Here is a 24,135-nt window from a genome sequence, read left to right as displayed (position 1 = left end):
CTGCAAAAAAAAACTGTCACAAGAAATTCCTCCTGAGATTCCAGAATTTATCCAATGTTTCATGAAAAAATCATAGAAATTTTTCAAGGTTTTAGAAATAATTTCACAAAGTACGCTTTAAATAATTATTTCAGAAATTCCCAGAGAAGATTTTACAAGGATTCATCCAGGAGTCCATTTTTTTTCATATGACCCTCAACATTTCTTCAGAATTTTTTTTCTGAGGCTGCTCCAGGAAATTGATTTTTAAACTAGCATACAATCATTCTTCGATTCATTCTCAAATATTATCAATTATCCCTTTATTACCCTTTCCAAGATTTACAAATATGTCTCCAGTGATTCTTCCGAGAATTCTTCTAGAAATTCCACTTTTTTGTCACAATTCGCACACAAAGTCGATTGAGAATGTCCCAGAGGACACGTCCAAGAATAACTTCGACGATTCCTAAGCAAATTCATCTAATAATCGCTCGGAGTTACACTAGAAAATACTGCCAAAAACTTGAGATTCTTTATAGAAATCTCTCTACAGAGTTTCCTTGGCATTTCTTCAAAAATTTTCTGAAAGTGTCTTCCATAATCTAGGCATTATAGTTGCCTAAGCGTCTTTTTGAGAATTCGAATCTTCGTTAGGGAGCTCTGATACGACTAAAAATATGAACCGTGGCGTCGATAGATTATGAGCCTTTTTTGAAAAAATAAAACAAAAACAAAACGTGTCCGAAATTGAACAAACGATCTCTGAATCGTCTACGTCTCGCGCTTACCAACAGAGCTATTGTTGAAGCTTGAGCAGTACGGGTTAAATTGCCAATACAAGCAATTATGGGATGGCATTCGCCGTTTTGTGCATAGCAAGCGAATATACAATAAACGCCTCCTTCGTTTGAGAAAGGGGAGCGAACGGAATGAAGACAAAGTTGCTCGTTGACGATTTTGGATTGCCGTTCGTCGTGCATTCTTTCGTCGATGATGAGACGACGACCTGCCAGAGTTGTTACCAGAAGTTTTTCGACGAGGAGCTCCAATGAATACTACAAAGATTTTTTCAAGAATTTTTCCAGAAATTTTCCATGGAGATGCTCAAATAATTATTTCAGGAGTTAACGCAATGGGCGGACGGATCGCCTACAAGATTATCTATCAGGACTACATAAAGTATTCAACCAGTAGTTTCTCTAAGGATAACCTCGGAAATCCCTAGAAATTCTCTTGTAATATTTTCCCAGATTATTCCAGAATTTTTTAGGTGATTTTTATAGGAATCCTTATTGTAATATTTTGAAACCAGGGCTGGTAGCGGTCATACAGTAAAAAAAGTGACTTTAGTGAAAAAATTTAAAAATAGTGACTTTGGTGAATTTTTTTAAAAAATAGTGACCTAAAAATGACTTCAAAAGACAAACTTGTTTTTAAAAAAAAATATGCCTAGAACTGAATTACATTGGTCGTGATGACTTTTCTGTTTTGAATGTATCTTTCTTAGAAATCAGATCACCGAAACACAATACGCATGAAGCATCATGGTGGGAAGCGCCAGGAAGCGGGTATATTTTTTAGAGAAAACTAAGTAAATCTCATGCGGTAGAAATCTTTTGGAAATACCAAATGTATGAATCCCGGAAAGAAGATCTTCAGGTAATATTTTATGAAGTGTTTATAACGAACTTTTTTGCAAGAATTCATTTAAAGTTTCTTAGATGTCGTAGAGGTGTACGAAACATATTTTTTTTTAGATAAATACTTTTGACATTTCTATTTCGATGATGAATTGCAGAGATTCCAGCGGAATTCAATTCAACATTGAAAAACTAAAATGATCGTACCAGGAGATTCTGGTTAAGTTTCTGTCTGACGCATTTCTGAATTATTGAAGTAATTTCTAACGAAATAACTAAACATATGTCACCTAGCTTTGCGACTAAACATTTGAAGCATTTTAATTTTTTTGAATTTATTTGATTAGAATTGGAAAGCAGCTTCACACAGTTGTGTTTAGATTTCTCAATATGGATCGGAGATTCCTTCTGACTTTCTGCCGTAGATTGATCTAGAATTTCAGTTGAGTGTTAAACTAGCGCCAATTTAATACTCTTAAATAAAAACAAAACAAAAAGATTGCAACATCTGCTAGCAATTCGTTCAGCAAAATTTTCAAATATACGTCCCGGGTTTCAAGCGAAACTTGATTCAAATATCTCAAAAAATACAGCCCGAAAATGGTTTCTAATAAATTTCCGCATATTAAGACATTTGTCTCCAATTTTGATTCTTTGATTTTGAGATCAGAAAAAATGTTTCTTATATGAATAATTAAGTTCAATTGAACTAGTTTGGTGTTTGGCTGTTTAAATTTGGAAAGCTAAATAGTTATGTTTTTTTTTTTTATCCTCAGATCCTAAAAATAGCGATCATCGTTGTGAAAAAAGTTGACTATAATGTATTTTTTCATTGCGATTAGTGACTTTTTAGTGATCAGGTTAAAAAAATTTTGACCAGTCCACTAAAAAGCGACTCGTTACCAGCCCTGTGAAACAGATTGCTAAGGATATCTCAAGGAATTAAAAAAAAATCACTGCATTGCTTCCTTCTGAAATTTTAACAAAAATAACCCAGAAAACCGTCAAGTAATTATCCAAGAATCTATGAGTTCTCCCTAAAAATTATCAAATTAATCATTTACAAATAATTGGAAGATTCCAATAATATAGGCCAGCAGTCGTTCCATATTTTTAATTCGCTCAGCAAAGCTCTCAAAAATACGTCCCGGAGTTCAAGTTAAACTTAGTTAAAATACCTAAAAAAAATACAGCCCTAAAATGGATTCTGATAATTTTCCACATATAAAGACATTTTGCCTAATTATCCAGACAGTTTTTGATTGTATGATTTTGAGAACAGAATTTTTTTTCATACGAATAATTACATTCTATTAAAACATAGTTTGGCAATTTATTCTTAAAATTTAATAAGCTAAACCAAAGTAAAGTTTGTTATCCTTAGATCCAAAAAATAGTGACTTCAGTGATCATTTTTGTAAAAAACAAATAAGTGACTTTATTGATTTTTTATTGCGATTAGTGACTTTTTAGTGATCAGGTTAAAATAGTTACCAATACTCTAAAAAGTGACCTGCTACCAGCCCTGCAAAACAGATTTCTAAGGATTTCCTCCCAATGTTTCATTTATGAATTTTTTGAAGCTTCAGCCAACAATTTCTCTAGGGATTACGGAATGCATGTTAAATATTCTGAATTATGAGTACATTGACTCACCAAACTAGCCAGAATATTGTGCTACAAAATCAAATTTGGTTACATGATAAAATTAGCTCCGTAATGCCTTATAGCACTTGAGCCTTTGGAAAATCTTTTGAAAAATACTGTGAAATACTTTTGTGACGTGTGAATGCAGTGCGTCATTGAAAACATTTGAACATCTTTAACGGTTAAAGTGCAAAGCCTAATAAATCTACTTAAAATTAATGTTTTAATGGTTTCACTCCATAAGGGCCTAACTTCATTTTTTTTATCTTCTCATTCAAAACTCCACCCAGAGGATACAAATAATTAAACAAACCAACTTTGAACAAAATTTTGAGGGTATATTTCTTCTGATAATCAAGGCCAATGAAAACCCGTTTCAATATTTCAGATTTCCTTTGAATTTGTTGACTTACACAATCAAAAGGGCGTAAGTTCAGATACGCATCTTTGCTGTTGGAAACGACTGGTGAGCTCATACTTGATGGAAATTGGCCAACAAATGGCCAAGGTAGCACCGTGAGGATACATTCAGGAATTACATCAAAGATCATACTTCCTTCTGAAATTCTTTAAAAAGTTACCTAGAAAAAACTCAAGTAATCACCAAGAATTGCTTCTGATATTTATCAATGAACACTTCCTAAAAATGATCAAAGAAATCATTTACAAAAAAAAGGATTCCAATAATATAAGCCATGTCTGCCGGCTTATATAGAACGGCAAGGTTCTAAAAAAAACTATTGAATTCCTTGAGGAATACTTAACAAACTTAAAGAACTCTCGAAAGAAACTATGAAGAAGCTTTCTTAATTTGTTCACTAGATAAGTTATTGAAATAATTGTTGAAAAAATACCAAACAAAACCCTGGATAGTGTTTTGCAGGATTTTTTAGAAGCATCGCTGAAAAACATCAGGCGGAATTACTTATACTTTGTCTAGAAATGATCGGAAAGATGGTAATAATGAATAATCCATGGCATTTTTTTTTTTTTTTTTGATTTTCGAGAAACATTTGGAATAACCTGCTGAAGAAATCGTTAGACAAAATGCTATTGCTAAAAAAGGTCCTGTTTTTTTTTTTTTTTTTTTCATTGCGCCACCAATCGGTGACGAATCTGACGATTGTCTGCCCTGCACTGAAGTCATAGCTTAAGAAATTATTTACGAGAACGTGGAAATTTTGGAGCAATTCCTGTAGAAATTACTGAAGAACTCTTGGGAATTTTCTGTAGGAAACTGGACAGTTCTTTCGGGAACAAACCCTGAATGTATTTAGGGGAGACATATAAACAGAAATTAATGGAGGAGTTCTTGAAACTCTTCCACGGGGAACTTGTGATTGAATTCCCGCAACTTCCTGTCACCGATTTTTACAGCAACCACTCATGAAATAATTTCATCCTTTCCTTTTAAGTTAAACTCAAAGCGCAGTGATCAGAGAATGATCAATCTCTAATCTTCTATTTTAAAAATCGAAAACTTATTATATTTTCTCAAAATCACCACCAAGTCTATATCCCGGTTTTGTTTATGCGATTGTATGTATAGCAAAAATTCACAGTTGATTCCCAATCAGCCAAGAGCTTCAAAATATACAAATTGATTATTTTAAACTCAAATCTGTCAAGATTAACAGTTCCCAAAAGCCGAACACCCAGATGTTCCATGAATCCACGCTGATTTAAAATCTCAATAACTCATTTCGAAGCCCATAAACGAACTAACAAACACACCGTTCGGTTTCGATGGTGCACCAATGGAGGACACACTTCCGTGGGATTGCAAAGTTATTTACGATCAGAATGGATTTATCACTTGCCTAATGCCGCTTTATGACAGCGGATTCCCAATTCACAGCTTCAGAGAGAGACAGAAGAAAAAACGGTAATCCCATTCAGCATGCGTAGGGCTTAGGTATAACCGGGCGTCGAGAACGCTGGAATGCTCCAATTCCCAAAGCTCTGGCCATTGCACCTCGTGTCATACCGATGCAAATATAGGGACACATGACACAGATCTCGAGCAGAGCCATCCAGACTCACGCATTGCAATGTTTACCCTTTCAGGACGGATGGGTTATATTGACTAAGCTTCTATATTTGGCCATATGGTCTCCTTCTTGGTATTACGTCCTCACTGGGACAGAGCCTGCTTCTCAGCTTAGTGTTCTGATGAACACTTCCACAGTTATTAACTGAGAGGTTTCTTTGCCAATGTAGTCATTTTCGCATTCGTAAATCGTGTGGCAGATACGATGATACTCTATGCCCAGGGAAGTCAAGAAAATTTCCATTACGAAAAGATCCTGGACCAACCGGGAATCGAACCCAGACACCTTCAACATGGCTTTGCTATGTAGCCGCTGACTCTAACCACTCGGCTAAGAAAAGCCCCATGCACAATTGTACACTTACGATAACTTCTTAATCTTTCAAATGTTTTAACATCAAGAGATATCCTTCATGTTACTGTTAAAATACACAGATCCTTATCCAACCATGTTCTATGGGTCTATGTGCAGCACTGCCAATCCAAATTCTTACATACTTGATGTAGAAACCCAAATCAATCAATTTACTAGATCATAAAACCCCAAAGCAGAAAAAAGTCGTCCTGAAAGGGTTAATTCAAAAGCGAGTCCCTGAAGCGGCTCTATTTTTAATGATGAATGGAGAAAAAAATCAGCCTCTGAATCTTCGTTGGTCGTCTCCACAATCCGCACAGTAGCTGCTGGCTGATACAACTTCCTAACGAGTTGTTACAGAAGCGAAACCACATACAAACACTCGCACACAAACATCATCCTTTTCGTCCTTTTCTGAGAGACTGAAAGGGAACCGTAGGAAAAGCCCATTCGCCCATTTACATCTCCATCGTAGGTTTTTTTTTCTCCTATTCAGTGTTTCTCTTGTTTTTTCATACCAACGGTGGTCAACCAAGGCCTACGGCAGTTTCTGTCAGTAGCATTCGTGGCAATAGCTGTTGGATCAACTTCCGTAGCTCGGTGCAGGAGTTGTGCACAAGCACCATAGCTATCCATATGACGGAATGTGCGCTGCGTTGCGTTTGTTTGCTTGGCTTCAGCCTTTTTCCAATTTTTACTATACCCTCCTGATGTCTGCGGGGGTTGAAGAGAAACGGTGTATTTGAGGTAGGTGAAAAGTTGTAGCCTCAGATGGACTACCGAACCGACCGGCTTGGCTGCCGGGTGGTTGTTGGTGTTCGTTTTCTGCCCCTTGCTTGTGCAGGTCGTCGAGTGATTATGGCACCGGTGGGAATAACTCCGGCGGTGGTAGAGGGAATAAAGTGTCTGCTATGGCTATGTTTCTAGGATGTTAAGCCGGTGGGGGTGCCAAGGAACGGAGTAAGTTATTACTGTAGCTTGGTGTCGGCTGAATTGCAATTTTAATGTAAGAGTTTTATCAGATAACATCTTAGATTCATAAGCTCAGCAGGGTGATCCAATGCATTTTTGGCTGTTCATGCAACCACCAATGTTAACGTCTATTTCAATCAGCCTAGATAGCTACATGTATAGCACGGTGACGATTTTCTCAATGCCCAAGAATAACACTTAAGACCGTCTGTTCCGATGGTAAAAGTCCTAGTTTGTTATGCCAATTTATGCTTATCGGAGCCTCGGAACGAATAATTAGAGGATCTAATGAAAACCTGCAAGCGGAGCCTGTGAAGTACCAGGGTCTCCACCACAGTCCTAGAGGGCATCGTTTCTAAAACTTGTCCTTTGTGAGTCCAGACCTCTAAGCACCTTGTTCTGTCTCAATTAATAAAAAAACAGCTGACGAGATGTAGTTTGGGAACCGAGCCCTAGAGAGCTTCCTGTGCTACCTGGGGCAATTATGCGAGCGACCTTGTTTCTATCACAGTGAATTCTGTGCTAGTTCGCCTTTGGCGTGTTTCAATAGATATTGACTTATTTTTTTCTGATGTTCTTTTTCGTGCTTATATTAGGGAAGGTGTACCGGTATTCGCCACCAAGCTTGTATACCGTTTTACGACATATATGGTTGCCAATTGTTTAGTATCCGCTAAATTGCTATAAGATGATACGGAAACACTCTTGGAAATCGCAAAAATTTCTCATAAAATATTATGAAAAAAACATTTTCCTTAAAATTTTTGCTCCTTTGCTGTCGGGTTTGAAAGGGTCACGCCGTCTGCTACAATTTTGGGCCATCCGTTCTTGGTGGGTTTGGGAAATCCCTGGTTGGTGCTGAAAACATTATCTACCGGTGGATTATTTCCTCAACCCTTTCAAACCCGACAGTTTATTTTTGTCCAAAAAAGTTTTAATTTGTTGATTTATATATCGAGCCCTGAAGATGGTCCAATAGCCGGACCGAAACGTCGGCGATGATTAGAAATTAGTCAACGTAATTAATTAGACTGAAAGCTGAAACTCCGAAAATATCTACATCCAGAGACTTTCCAAAAGATTACTCAAAGCATGTCTGAAAAAGACCGAAAAAAACAAACAGGGTAATAGGAAGTGCTCCAAGAATATTTATAAGGATTTTTCAGGAAAACTTCAAATAATTTCATTGGGGATTCACTATAGCATTGCTCAGGGTAACCCTCTAAGCACACTTTAAATATGTTCTTCGAAAAATTGGATTTCTCGTCCAGAAATGGTTTAAGATAATCCTCAATGAATTTCTCCAGAATTAAATCATACATAGGAATTGTCCTAAGATTTGCTCGTCTAGGACTTTGCAAAGTCCTGCGAATAAGTTGTTTCTCTAAGAAGAACTTCAAAAATAACTCCAGAGCATGTTCCAGAAATTCACTGAAATTTTTTTCAGAATTTTTCTGATGATTATTCCCATGACTTCTCCAATACTTTCCTGAAATTTCATTCAGGAATTCTTTCATAGTTTTTTTTTTCAAAAATTCAATCCTTTCAGAATTTTTTAAGGAGACCTTAAGGATTTTATACAAGACCGTCTTCATTAAGGGGTCGTCCAGAAACCACGTCATTTATGGGGGAGGGAAGGGGTCTGGCCAATGACCATGGTCCATACAAATTTCGAAATTTGCAAGAAGGTCAAGTTCATTATTTCTACAGTTCAATGCTTTGGAAATCGTGAAAAGCGGATCAAGTCGGTCATTGAGACGGCCATCTTTTGATTCCGATATGTTTTACCTTGAAGTGAAACAGTTTGGGATCAACTTCTAAGATTGCCCTAAACTTCAAAGGCACAAATCTCATGAAGAAAGCATCCAACAACAGTGCAGTTTTTGTTTTGGCAGAAAGCTTAAAATAAGAAGATCAGAAACGTTTGCCAACTATTTCTCTAGTTTAGTGCCTTTGAAATCGTGAGTAGGGTCACAAGTCGACCATTGTGGCGATCATCTTCGGTTTCCGAGATGTTTAACCTTAATCTAATCACATTTTTTTTCCAGAAGTTGCCCAGGATTTTCTTGGATACAGTCGACTCTCCACATCTCGATGTTCTACATCTCGATATCTCTCCCTATGTCGATGGTTTCTTCGGTCCCTTCATTCTGCATACAATTTCTCTCTCCATATCCATATTTCCATACCTCGAAGGATTGTGCTACTTTTCCCCGAATGTCGTTTCCCCGAATGTCGGTTCCCCGAACGCCAGTTCCCCGAATGACCCTTTTCCCCGAATGCCATTTCCCCGAATGCCATTTCCCCGAATGACCCAGTTCCCCGAAAAGTGGTACTGTTCGAATAGGAGCTCTAATAGTTTTTAGTAGCAAGATGGAGAACTAGAAAGAACGATAGGCAATCGAAAGAAGGAGGTATTTGGTCTTTCTCGACTATACACATGTTGCCAAAAATTCTGAGGACGGTTAAATTCCTAAGAACCGCCAATCAAATAAAGAAGGGTGCATATCAGATGACCAGTACGTTCACTTACCTGAAATGAAAAAAGTTATGACAATTATGATTACCAAAAACTGTTCGGGGAAGTGGGTTATTCGGGGAAACGGGACATTCGGGGAACAGGCATTCGGGGAACTGGCGTTCGGGGAAACGACATTCGGGGAACCGACATTCGGGGAAAAGTAGCACAACCATATTTCCATACCTCGATGTTGGTTTTCGTTCCAATTTTTTTTCTCCCTATCTCGATATTGCCATAATCAAAGGTTGCTAGACCAGATTTTAGTGATTCATAACAACTTATGAGCATGACATGATAGCTGTTTGTTAATCATTTTCATGGTAACAGAGTGGTTTTCAATCTAGTACTCATTAAAAATGTGTTATTTGTCTCGATCTCTCCCCATCTCGAAGAGACCGATATCGATATTTGGAGAGTCGACAGTAGTAGAAATTACAAAAAAAATCCTCAATCTCTGATGCAACTCTTGTGGAAATACCTGATGAACTTCCGCAATGAACTCACTCAGATTTTTGCACCCTAAATGTTTTGGAGGATTTCTCTGCATAAATTGGTAAAATATTTATTGGAAAAATACCAAACACAGTCTTTTCTAGAAAAAATTCTGCAAAACATCATGCAGTATTCATGGCGAAATTTGTAATGAAATTGGGAGGAATCAGTGGAATGATTGCACCGACATTCCCCGGAGGAAACAATAATTAACTTCTGAATAATCAATGGAGAATTTAATTGAAAAATCTTTAAAAGAGACCACAGTAGTAATTCATGGATGAAATTCTGGAGAAATCTCTTCAGAAGTCTGTGGAGGAAATCAGAGACAAATCTATTGAATAAACTGACTGACGTATATATTCCGTCCATTGTCTGAACTTTCAATGCGTGCGATCTCAATACCATTCAAGTGTTCGTCGAAGTATTGCTTCCACAAATCGTTCACATCATTTTCTCGTCTTGCTTCTGTACATTTAAATAAACTGAAAATAGCGACTCCGAAATGATATTCCTCAGTTGATATCTGTGAGAGATCTTTTAGAGCATCAACTTGTGCACGTACTGTTCCAGGCAATATCTTCTTCTTCTTGGCATTACGGCCTCACTGGGACAAAGCCTGATTCTCAGCATAGTGTTCTTATGAGCATTTCCACTGTTATTAAATGAGAGCTTTCTTTGCCAAGTTTCCATTTTTCGTATTCGTATATCGTGTGGCAGGCACGATGATATTATATGCCCAGGGAAGTCAAGAAAATTTCCATTACGAAAAGATCCTGGATCGACCGGGAATCGAACCCAGATACCTTCAGCATGTCTTTGCTTTGTAGCCGTGGACTCTAACCACTCGGCTAAGGAAGATCCCAGGCAATATCTAGTTCCAAGACGAAATATCTTCTCCTGTTTCTTCCAACTTGAAGCCAAGATGAGTTAAAAAAAAATAAATTTAGATCCCTCTCAACAAAAATAATAAACGCGCCATAAAAAGTCGAGCCGGAGATCACAAAAGTATGAACAACTGCCTAAAAAGTAATCAATTTCACTTTCAAACTAATTCACCAGAAGTTTTAATCAACCAACGTACAAACCATTTTCCGACTGCAAACGTGGTTTGCGGATGGAACCCCCATTCGCAGGAAACACCGAAAGCATCCGACTTTGAAATTCTTTTATCTGTACAAAACCCGTTGCTGGCGTTGCCGTAACATTGCGTGCCGAGAGAGAAAAAAAAAACGAAAGAACAAGCCAAGTAAACTTTTACAAATAACTTTTTATGCCTCGCAGCTCGACAACCAACCGACCTGTTTGTATGCAGCTTAGAAGCACCCCTTCCACCTCCAAGAATCGCATCCTCAAGCCATAAAGGCAGTCGCTTCCAAAACTACAACTCCTGTGTAGTTCTTTCCGGTGTACAGGGCCTTTACATATTCATTGAGCCGACTAGGCTCAGGCTCAGTAGTCCGAGAATATGTGTTCCGGTGGGCGCAAGAGGATTCCGTCCCTTTAACGTAGGACAGTAGTGGACAATATGTTTGCAACTTTTAACGTTTTTCCGTACAAAATGGTCAACTTTAGAGGGTTAAACCAGAATTGTTAATGTACCGACTTGAATGAAATTTTTACTGTTTCTCAGAAATAACTTGAATTTCAACATTTGTTATTGAGTTATTTTTTCAATCACGAGTTCAAAAGTCAAGAATTTCACTTCAGTCAAATCGTTATTGTTTTTACATGTATCATTGCAAAAATAACTCAAAAATATATGGTAGAACTCAAATAATCTCAGATGTAGGGCTGGTAGCAAATAAATGTAAACATAGGAAACTTAGAGACCATATGGTTTAAAAAGGGACCAAAAAGAGACTAAACAGAAACATAATTTTTTGATATTTCTAAAAATTTCCTGAGATGTTTTACGTGGCATTACTCCATGTATTATTCAAGATTTTCCTAAAAAAAAATAATCTGGGTGTGATTCAGGTATTTCCTTTGATACAAATTCGAAGATTTTATCAAAAGCTGATCCAGTGATTATTGAACGGACTGCGCAAGGAATTCCTCCAAGATTTTTGTTCAAGATGCTTTGAAAATTCAACCAAGATTATTTTCAATCATACTTCCAGAAATTATTGCCGAAACTCCTTAAGAGATTTTTTTAAAGATTCTTACAAAACATTTTGAGGGAAGCCCTCAACCTTCCTGAAATTGATTTTAGGATTTCTTAAAATATTTTCGTTTGCGTCCTCCTCAAGAATACAACCATTAATTTCTCGAACGTATCTATAAGAATTTCTTATGAGATTTCTCCGGGTATTTCTCTTCATTTCCGTTCAGAATTATTTGCGATCTTAACCAGAAAGTTCTTCAAGAACACTTTTTAGAATTGCTCAAGAGATTCCATCAACAAATCCTCAACATATTCTTCCAGAAATTTCCCAGAATTATTCCACAAGTTTTTTTCATGAATTTTTCCAGGCAATTGTCAATGTTTTTAAAGAAATTATTTTTGATGCAGTTCTGAGCTTCTTCTAAAGAAAATTCTTAAGTGACCACTGGTGAAACTCCTAATGCTAAGCTCACAGATCTCCTGCAAGGATATTTTTGAAAAAAAACTTCTACATCTTTGAGAAAATCTTGAGTTCTTCCGGAAAAAATATATGGTAGAATAATTATTGACAAGATTCTCTGAAGGAATACCTAAAATCTCTGGCAGAATCTGTGGAGAAATTTATGTAGAAAAAAGAAGAAATTCACAGAAAGTCTGCGACAAATTTTCAAAATCTTTGAGAAAGTGTTGGGTCTAACAGAAAAAAAACTTTAGAATATATATTGGAAGGATCTCTATGGCAGAATTCTTGGACAAAAGTATGTAAATCCTTCAATTGAAAAATTATTCAAAAAATCTTCGACTGATACTATAGGAGTATTCCTAGAGAAATCTCTGGTGTAAAATTCTGTAAAAGCTCTATGTTGATTCCGTTGTTGAAAACATTAAGGAAGTTAAGGAAAGATCATAAAAATATTGTGAAATAACAATTTTTCAGATGGCTTTCTCAGCCTGGAAGTCGAAAAACGATGTTTTTGACATTCCCGACGTTTCGGCCTTTTTCAAGGGGTGTAAGGTCTATCGCCTCCTGTTATAAATAGATTGTCGTCTAATTGGCGACAGGAGACGGGAGACAATAGACCTTATACCCCTTAAAAAGGCCAAAACCCATCGGCGGAAACGGCGGTAATGTAAAAAACATCGTTTTTCGACTTCCAGACTGAAAAAGCCATCCGAAAGTAGTATTCAAGATCCAGTCTAAACTGCCATTACCAATTATGAAATAACTTCTAGAGCAATTCATGGAGCAATTCCAGGGTAAATTTATAAAGGATTTTTTATGACAGGGCTGCACCTGCGACTGAGCATGTTAAAAACAGAAACATAGAGACCTGTTGCCTACAAAAAAAAAGACTAGAAAGAGATCTAATAGGAACCAAAAAGGGACAAAAAAAACAAGAAAGGAATCAAGATAACAAAACGGAAGCCGATAGGAGCCAGGTGATAAAAGTTTGATGGAGTCATACATTTATCTAAGATTAACGATATTTTTTGGGAATACCTTGTGGCATTACAAGTATTACTACTCGTATAACTGTTATGTGTTTTTTCATTATGTTCTTTAAAAATTTCAGCAGAAAATTATTCAGGTATGTTTTACTGCATATAACCAGTGATGCCTGCAGAACACTCCAATAATTATAGCCAAAGCTTTACAACTCATTCAAAAATCAATAACTAATTACTGGGGCGTCCGATTTGAAAACGGTCTTCGGCAAAGTTGTAGCAGATGAATGTATGTCACAGTATCAACGTAGCTCTAATCCCTAAGAGTACATGGGCAAAAACTACGACCGATTGAATGAATTGCTTGCTTTTCTCATAGTAATTCCCATATAAACTTTAAATGGCTTGTGCAGTCTCAGTTTTCATCCGATTGAGCTCAAATTTTGGAAGGACACTCAGAATTTGATCTAGAATCGAATGAGCGGTGTGGAGCAAAAACGGTTTTTTGAACCACTCTAGTATTGTATACTTCAAGAATTCCGCCTGGATTTTTACATTGATAGCCACAAATATAAACTTGAAAGTAGATGAAAAAAAAAACGAATTTAGTACTATACCATTTGATTCCACTAGAGTTTGTATCCTTTGACATATACGCGTATTTCGACCTCAACTATAAGGCCGTCTTCAGTGTCGTGTACTAGACTCGACTTACACGACACTGAAGACGGCCTTACAGTTGAGGTCGAAATACGCGTATCTTTCAAAGGATACAAACTCTACTGGAATTAAATGGTATAGTACTAAATTCGTTTTTTTCATCTACTTACAGGTATTCTACTAAACAGCTCGAAGATTTATTATCATAAACTTAAAGATAATCAGAAACTCCTTCAAAATATTTTTAGAATTATTTCCAAGAAAGTCCGAAGTTCTCCAAGATTTTATCGAGTGTTTCTTCCATTCATTTCCCTTGGACATTTTTTCAGATTTCCGTTTAGATCATCTTCCAAAAATTATTTCAGAAGATATCTTAGGATTTTCTATAAAATTATCATTCCGGATTTAGTTAAGATTTCAACTAGGAATTTATGTATATCTCCAGAAATTCTCCAAAGATACCTCCTAAGATTGTTTTCGGGAAATCTTCCAGTAATTATTTGAAATTTTGTTTGAGAAGTCTTCAAAGATTGTTTAGGCATGCTTCTATAAATGTCTCAAGTGAAACGTTAAGATTTTTTTTCAGAAATCATAGGAGAATTTTTTTTAATAAAAATACTGTGAGCTATTCTGAGTTTTCTAAAATAAATCCTAGAGTACCCCTGATGAAACTTGTGTAAATTATATTGTCACCCTTAATGAACAAGGATCTCTGAAGGAACTCATAGACTCTTGGAAATGTTTTAGAAGATGTCGTAGATAATATCCTGGATAATTGCTTCGGGATTTTCTAAAGGGATTCTTTGAAAAATATTGGACATAATCCATAAAAGAATTTGTGTAGGAATGATCGAAGGAATAACTGAAAAAATTGCTGGTGTGGAACCTGGAATAATGTTTTAAAGATTCCATGGGATTTTTTGAGAAACTCTTTGAAAAAATGTTTAGAAAAAAACAGCAGGAGTGATTCTTAGAAGAAATGCTTGAAAAATCTTTGAAAAATTACTACAAGAACTTATTGATGAATCTCAAATTGAATATATTTCGGAGTTCCTGAAAGAGTTCTTCGAATAAACCCTCAATGAATTTAGGATGAATGGGACTAAAGGTGAATGAACAAGCGGAGGAGTTCTTGCAGGGTTTTTCAATAGAAAAAAAATCACTAAACTGTATTTTTTTAAACTCTGGAATAAACCATTGCCACGGGATTTTCACGGGAGAAGTAGTGAAGGAATCTTAGGAAGATCTACTAGAGTAGCAACTGGAGAATCAGGTTAAATAGGAGAAAAATATTTGGAGGAAGCCCTTGGAAAGCTTCTGAATAAAAAAAAGTAACAAGTTAAGCAATACCTGAGGAAATCAGTGGAGCAAATTCTGGAGAAATTCCTTTATCCTCAGGAGGAAAAAATGAAAAATCGCTAAAGAAAGTTCTGCGATCATTTCAAGGAAGTACCTTGCAGGAGTTCCGGATAGTTTTCTAGATGAAATCTCAGGATAAATCACTAGAATAATTTTTGGAGCTTTCTCTCGAGGAATCTGAGATGAAATTCCCAAAGAACCTGTTGAATAGAATTTCTTAAATCTTAGAAAAAAAAAATGGGACTATCCATGTAAAAGCTTTTGGAGCAATCGCAATAGATATTATTAGAAGCGTGAGAATTCGGAAGGATTTCCTAGAGCAAATTTGGGAAAAATGCATGTAACCATCCTTTGAATGATTACAAAAAAAAATTAGGACGGTTTTTTTGCAAGAAACATTGGTGGAATTAATACAGGAATCCCTGGAAGAATCTCTGAATTTATCTCTAAACAAATCTTGGGAGTATTCCTGAGATTATTCTTCGAGAAATATGTGAAGGAATTCATAACTAAAGTAAGGAGTCTCTAAGGACTCTCTTACACCAGGATTGACCATAAAGAGAGATTGGAAAAGAGTGACTTCAGAGTACATTTTGCTTAAAATAAAATACTTTTTGGAGACTTGCACCAAAATAGTGGCCAAATCTCCGAAAAAAGACCTGCTACTCACCCTGTCGACATGGAAATTTTATTCAAATCCGTTCAGAAAAGACCTAGCCTATCAAAGTTAATAATTGATGGAAAATCGAAAATGCTGCCAATGTATTACCCAACACTGTACTTGTTTTTCCCTCTGTGAGTGTACTGCACCACCCTTATTCCGGAATTCGCCTGTGAATGAACTCGGTGCGCTTGGCTTAGCTTTCTGGTAGTGCGAATTGGGCTGACTGCAGGACGGTCGTCCAGAGACCCGGGATCAAGGTTCATTAATGAGTGCTGTTTATTTTTTGAATAGAGTAGTAATTTCCGTATGCTTTGGATTCTCATATATGTAGGCTGACCATACGTACCGTATTTAACGGGACAGTACCGTTTTCATCCCCTCGACGGACTGTCCCGTCGTTTTATGGAAAATACTCGATTTGTCCCGTATTTTAGAAAATGGAGAATTGGCGCAAAATTTTCAACACCAGTAAAAAAATAAAAATAAAAAATAACATGACAAACAGCTTTTAGAAATATTTCAGAGTTTAATGTCTTACTCATCTATTTTTCAAGCAATCATTAGTTTCTCAAACAGAGTTAAACTTGATCCCTTGATCCGTACATGCTTCTGATTAACTTTTTGCGTTGCTTTACTCATATTTATGCCAAATTTTGGTGGATTTCCAAAATACGGATCTTCATAAGATAATTATTCATATAATACCTAAAATGAAAAAGAACAACTATGTGTTTACTTTTTTTTTTATTTCTTTATTAGTATCATTCCAAATATTACATTCATTTCTTATATCTAGATGTTCTGTGTTATTAGACAACACTATCATCCTAATTTGGTAAAACAAATTTAAGATTTTATTAACATTTTGTTGTTATATAACATTTCATTTGCCGTAGCAGTTCAGATTTTTTACAGGTGAGTTGATTTCACCTGCTTATAAGAGATAAAAAAACGCTTTAAATATACTTAACCTAACTTAACCTAAACATATAACGCATTAATCGTGGCAATAGAAGATTGTAACGATTTTTGCCTGAAATTATTTATTATTTTATTTGACATTTGTTCCAATGTTTCAACATTGGATATTCTATGTAACTCATTGGTACTATACCAGGGAGGAAGCCTCAGAATCATTTTCAAAATTTTATTTTGAATTCTCTGCAGAGCTTTCTTCCTGGTATTACAACAGCTAGTCCATATTGGTACAGCATACAACATGGCTGGCCTGAAAATTTGTTTGAATATCAAAAGCTTGTTCTTAAGACAAAGTTTTGATTTTCTATTAATAAGGGGATAGAGACATTTTACATATTTATTACATTTGGCTTGAATGCCCTCAATGTGATTTTTGAAAGTTAAATTCTTATCAAGCATGAGCCCTAGATACTTAACTTCATCTGACCAATTTATTGGAATCCCTCTCATCGTGACAACATGTCTACTTGAAGGTTTCAAATAAAGAGCTTTTGGTTTATGTGGGAATATTATTAGTTGAGTTTTGGAAGCATTAGGAGAAATCTTCCATTTTTGCAATTATGAAGAAAAAATATCCAAACTTTTTTGCAATCGACTACAGATGACACGCAGGCTTCGTCCTTTGGCGGAGAGGCCTGTGTCATCCGCAAATAAAGTTTTTGGACATTCCTGAGGTAACTCAGGTAAGTTAGATGTGAAAATATTGTATAATATTGGTCCCAAAATGCTGTCTTGAGGAACACCAGCTCTTACAGGAAGTCTTTCAGATCTGGAGTTCTGATAATTAACCTGAAGTGTACGAACTATGTGTTTACTTCTGATACGCAATTGATTGGATTAACTGTTTAAAAAGTGGATATTTCAATAAAGTAAAGTAATAAAGTAACGATTTTTTAAGGAAATTCTTGAAAAAACGCTGCTTCTAGGAAATCAAAGAATGAGCTTCAAGGTTCTTAAGTGATTTTTATTGAATCATACAGACATGTAGCTTGGGATTGCATAATCTGGTTCTGCTACTTTCCCTCGAATGGCGGTTTCCCGAATGTCGTTCTGACAACGCCAGTTCTTAGAATGCTAGTTTCTCGAAAACCCCATTTCTCCGAAAAGTTCTAACACTCATAATTGCTACAACCGTTTACATTTCAAGGTGGTGAACAATATGTATATTTGGCAATATGTACTTAGTCGAGAATGATCAAATATCTCCTTCTTTGGTAGATTATCGATCTTTTCCATTCAACACTATCTCACTACCCGAGCAGAAGCAAATTTCTGACCATTAAATCGAGATATTGTTTTGATTGACATAAGAGATAAAAGATCTGAAGATAATATCAAAATTTTATTCCTGGAACTTCTAAGCCATAGCTAAATTTGATGTTGGAAGATGTATGGAATAGCTCGCTGATATTGGTGTCATCTTATAAAAGCTAAATATGATATGCTGAAAGTATTCTAGGAGTAAATTTTAGATATTATTTTCGGAACTTTTATCTCTTATATCTTCCAAAGTAATATCACTTTTGTATGTCCATATCAAAATTTGCTATTCCCTAGCTACTCTCGCCTGCTCGTGTAAAGACTATTATTACACTTTTTTGAGCTGCATTGCTTTACAAAGGAACGGGTCATTCGGGGATATGGCTTCGGAGAAACGGGCCATTCGGGGAACTGGAATTCGGGGAAAAGTAGCACAATCGCATAATCTATGTCTTTTAAAATTGTCCCGTTTTTGTTTTTTATTTGTCCCGTTTTTATCTGGTTGGCTTATGGTCAGCCTACATATATGATGCATAGTGTTTACTCTTTTGTCGGAAGCTCTCGCTCCGGCTGCAATTGTGGATAGAAACGTAGGCTATTTTACACGGGTTTTAGGTTGGAGATTTCGTGTAAAATATCGCACAGGTCACGGCACGATTTTCCGCTTATCAAACATTCTTTGGGATTAAATTTTCACCATCCATCCAGATGCAAGGTGCAACGCGAAGAGCGGCTAAATCTGCAGTCTTTCACTCCTTTCCGACCTTTTCGATTCCAACGTAGAACGAAGATTAATTAGAGAGTCATTATTTACCGTTGAACGAAAACGATATCACGATCCTAATCACTTCGTCATCCATTCAATAGCCTCTACTCAAAGGCATATGTCTTCTTTCTTCCCGTACCTGAATGGGAACCACTTTCTGCAAACGACAATATAAAAAAGCTCACAGCAAACCAAGCTGAAGTGTATCGCGTTGCGTTTATAATACAACATCCTTGGGCAGCCGTTTTTCCGCACGCTTTTATCGTCGTCACCATCAGCATCATCATCATCATCATTGGGCCCACTTTCTCGCTTTCATCCTTGCGACGAGAGATGAAAGGAACAATGAGCCAGTTTCTATATCAGCCAGCCAATACCTCGCGCGCACTTCTACTTCCTGTTCCGTCCGCCCCGGATGAGGAAGCGCTCGTCATATTTATCTGCTCAGCTCGGAAGCGCATATTGCAATCCATGTGTTTGCGTGTCTCTGTGTGTGAGCGGTTCCATACACACAAAACACAAAGCAAAAGTGAAACACCATCCTATATCTTTTGCGTCTTCTTCTGGGCATTACGTTCTCACTGGGACAGAGCTTGCTTCCCAACTTCACAGTTATTATCTGAGAGCTTTCTTTGCCAAGCTATTCATTTTCGCATTCGGAAGTCGTGTGGCAGGCACGATAATACTTTATACCCAGGGAAGTCAAGGAAATGCCCATTAAGAAAAGTTCCTAGACCGACCGGGAATCAAACCCAGGAACCTTCAGTATGGCTTTACTTTGATGCCGCGGATGTTACCACTATGTCCAAGAAGGTCCCAATACCTCTGCTTGCACATTGCTAATCTTTCAGAATCATACGATCCACCTTCGGTGGGGTTTGCACTAATCCAGGCACTAGCAATATAGCACAACACAAAAGCTCCGACTCGGCGCTCATTCGAAAATGGAATCCATCCAAACGCAATGACAATCTATTTCCGGTTGAATGTGTTGGTACGTACCTGTGGGAGGAAAGGAAAATAAGGAAAAATTCATTAATAAAGTGGAAATGGGTTTGTTTCTTTTTGAGCGCAATGGATGGTAAGGAAACGGTTTTGCTTTGAAGAAACGTGTGTTTGAACAGACACTGCACTGGAACAACTATGGCTGGCGGAGAGAATGATGTCAGCACAATTAGAAGTGAGAAAATATGAAATGTTTGGTACATACAAGTTGTTGGGTAAACAAGTAGGGTAGATGTACCAATAGTGGAGGTACTAAGCACGATTGAACTTCATTTAACCGGCTAAACTCAAGAAGTGAAATTAATGTACATGTTAATGTTGTAACGGGAAGTAACGACCATTGACTTAATGAGAAAAATGATTTCATCGCAGTAATCCACGGCATGTCAGTGAAAAATAATACCTCCACTATTGGTACTCTGTTCCTTTAGTTGCGGTATATTTATAATTTGTGGTCCTATAGTTGCGGTATCCGTTGTTTCATTATGGGAACCTCCACTATAGGAACACTTTACCGCAACTATTGGTACAAGTAAGAAAAGTTCTAGGATTTTAGTGGTATTTCATCAGTTTTAAGGCAATTCGAACGCTCTTTTCAAGAGTTCCGTGTATCAACAAGCCATTACGTCGATTGGCAGTGTCGGTTCTGTAACTAATGTGATAAAATCAGTGTAAACGGCACTACCGCAACTATAGGAACACCCACAACTAAGGGAACACTTACCCTACGGGATCGAAACAATGACTGTTCCGAACCGGAATTACAAACTAATCATAAGAATATGTGGCTCTTAATAACTAAGGACTTTGGGATTTTAGCAAATAGCCGTATTCGGTATTTTTTTATTTACAAAGGGGAAATCTGCAAACAGATCCCCTGAGAAGGTAGCTCAGGGAATGCGAGGATAACGCACCAACGACGACCCGCTAAGACCAGCCCATGCAATGCACTTGAGTAATTCTTTTAAAATTGCTCAATTGGTGTACAGTGCATCGACATGACCCTTGGCCTCAGACCCTTATCTCCCCGGAACCAACTTACGGCACGGTGCTCCAATTACCGTTATTATCAAATAAAATATACCATTCAAACGGCAGTCAGCAGTTGATTCCTTACGTTGTTTTGCACCTCTGGGCCGATTTTGAAAAAAATCCTTAGACAGAATTTTGAGTTACGCCCTTTTGAAGTTTATATGATAGAAATCACTTAAAATATGCCATTTTTACTTGTTTAAACAAAGAGATTATACAAAAAAATGTAGTTTTGATTTTTTATCTGGTTTTAGATATTGAAAAATATTTTCATAAAAAAAATTCTAGACCGACATTTGAAAAGGGCCAATGCAATGTTTAGTTATTACTTATCAACCAATACACGAACAATTGTATCTAACAATCTAACGCCTGATAGTGATTTTAGGAAATTGTCCAAAGCATTCAAATTTGTATGAAAAATTCTTGGACAGGATATGCAGATACGCCCTTTTGAAATGTATGGAAAGAATATGGAATATGGGATATGGTGGATTCTGCTCCATCTGTAATCAACGGTTAGCTAGATGCATACATAATCATTACACTTTTGCGGTTGTTCTTATTTCATTCAATTTAGCAAGTTGCATAGAAGTAATGATTCAAATTGTATTCAAATGTAACGCAGAATTTTCCAATTTGAGACCCCTTTTCTTCCCCCACGTTACAGCTTTTGTATGGAAAATGTTTGAACCATAACACTACCGAACCTCCTCGTTACGTAATATTTGAACGATTCCAAATTAACACGTACACATGTTGTCTATACTGACATTGAAAAAGGACCAAAGTATAATTGAAATATACACATTTCAATATAGCTGAATAATGACTGTATCAAAGTTGACCGAAACACTCGAACATCCCTTATCTTTATCTATATTATATATTCATACATACATACTTCTATTCTAATCTGTTCTATTCTATTCAATTATACTCTACTTAAATATATTCGACTCTGATCAACCCTACTTGTTCTTATACATATTTTTACAATGGACACTGTAAAAATTAACAACTGCTCGCAAAAGATTGGAACGGTACTCTTTCGATATTTGTACGTCTTTTTAGCGCTCACAGCTCTGTAAAAAATTGCTATGCACTGATTCTGACTCCTAATGCATGCTTCTCATATGATCCATAAAAATGAAGATTTGAATTATTATTTCACAGTAAGTCCAAATAAGGGTTTCAACTTATATATGATAGTTTTTATGTATTTTATGTAGTCTGTGCATAGCGCTGTTTCACAGACCTATAAAGTCGAACAAACATCAAAAGTGTATCGTTCAATTCTTTTGCGCACAGTTGTTGATTACAACATTGGCATTTGTAAAAATATGTATAAGAACAAGTAGGGTGGATCAGAATAGAATAAATTAAAGTAGAGTAGAATTGAATGGAATAGAACAGATTAGAATAGAAAAGAATTATATAGAATTGAACAGAATATTGAATATAGAATTATGTAGATACAGATATGTTATGTTCGAATGTTGCGATCAACTTTGATGTTCAGCTATATTGATGTGTATATATTTCAGTTATACTTTGGCCCTTTTATAATGTCAATCTAGACAATATGTGAACGTGTAAATTTTGTGCGACTTGCTAAATTGAATGAAATAAGAACAACCGCAGAGGTGTACTGATTATGTATGCACCTAACTGTTGATTATAGATGAAACGGAATTCACCATGCAATATTCTTTCCATACACTTCAAAAGGGCGTATCTGCATATCCTGTCCAAGAATTATTAAGTCATTTATGAATGCTATGAACAATTTCCTAAAATCACTATCAGGCGTTAGATTATTAGATATAATTGTTCGTGTATTGGTTGATAAGTAATAACTAAACATAGCATTGGCCCTTTTCAAATGTCGGTCTAGAATTTTTTTTATGAAAATATTTTTCAATATCTAAAACCAGATAAAAAATCAAAACTACATTTTTTTGTATAATCTCTTTGTTTAAACAAGTAAAAATGGCATATTTTAAGTGATTTCTATCATATAAACTTCAAAAGGGCGTAACTCAAAATTCTGTCTAAGGATTTTTTTCAAAATCATCCCAGAGGTGCAAAACAACGTAAGGAATCAACTGCTGACTGCCGTTTGAATGGTATATTTTATTTGATAATAACGGTAATTGGAGCACCGTGTACGGTATTTTTTCGGGAAGGGGCCTGTGCATATGGCACAACACATGTAGCAGAAGTAGCCTAGGCAAACTGCTTCTCGTAGCCGACTTAAACATTGTTACAAGGGACCAGCCTCGGTAGGGCTAATCCTCTACAGCCAACTCTTGGTCGGCGCGCCATAGGCGCTGCAATTCTAACATAATGTGAGTGACAGCTGTAGTTACTGCATTCCAGCACTCGGCATCCGCACACATTCTCTCTATTATATTGTCGGGGGACGTATCCCCTCCGCATGTAGCGAGCATGCGACCTCTCACAGCAATGAAACGGGGGCAATCGAACACGACATGCTCCGCTGTTTCCTCCACCCCAGCACAATTGGGGCACGCAGGAGATTCTGAGTGCCCAAACCCATGCAGGTACTGTCTATAGCAACCATGTCCTGACAGAAACTGCGTCAGGTGGAAGTTCACTTCCCCATGGTTTCTTCCAAACCAATCTGACACATTTGGTATTAGCCGATGGGTCCATCTACCCCTCTTGCAGTTATCTCATTCCTGCTGACAGCTTCTAAGCGTTTCCTCTTTACATGTGTCGCGGACTCCCTTTGGTTGAAGCATTGAACATCTTCCTTGATGATGGGCCCGACTATAATGCACACGCCCTTTTTAGATACCGTCCGGTATGCACTTGCTACTCTTAAGCACATCATCCTGTACGTACTTTCCAACCGCTTTAGGTTTCTGCTCGTTCTAAGCGCTTTTGACCAGATTGGTCCTCCATACCTTAGTATGGATAGCGCTTGCGTTTGCTGGCAATTACAGCAGAGCTGTTAGACATCATCCTCGAAAGCGCCGCTATAGCCATAGATGCCTTTTTACAGGCATATTCAACGTGGCTAGCGAAGCTGAGCTTGTCATCGATCATTACCCCAAGATGCCTAATGGATCGCTTCCTCAACTATGGAAATAGAGTGCGCTGCTGTCAACTCTACTTCCTCCAACGATTCACCATAGATCTTTAGGTTGATGTCGTCGGCGAAGCCAACAAT

At 36.8% G+C, this 24,135-nt stretch overlaps 1 protein-coding gene across 8 annotated transcripts in view; it reads right to left on the bottom strand.

The window, feature by feature from the left end:
* LOC5572228 (heterogeneous nuclear ribonucleoprotein L) overlaps nt 1–24,135 on the bottom strand; it is a 710,940-nt gene that overhangs the window by 518,554 nt on the left and 168,251 nt on the right. The window lies entirely within an intron of this gene.

This window comes from Aedes aegypti, chromosome 3, assembly GCF_002204515.2.
Source record: "Aedes aegypti strain LVP_AGWG chromosome 3, AaegL5.0 Primary Assembly, whole genome shotgun sequence".
NCBI lineage: Eukaryota > Metazoa > Arthropoda > Insecta > Diptera > Culicidae > Aedes > Aedes aegypti.
The sequence above is the reverse complement of the archived record's forward strand: the minus strand, read 5'-3'. Positions and strand labels throughout refer to the sequence as shown.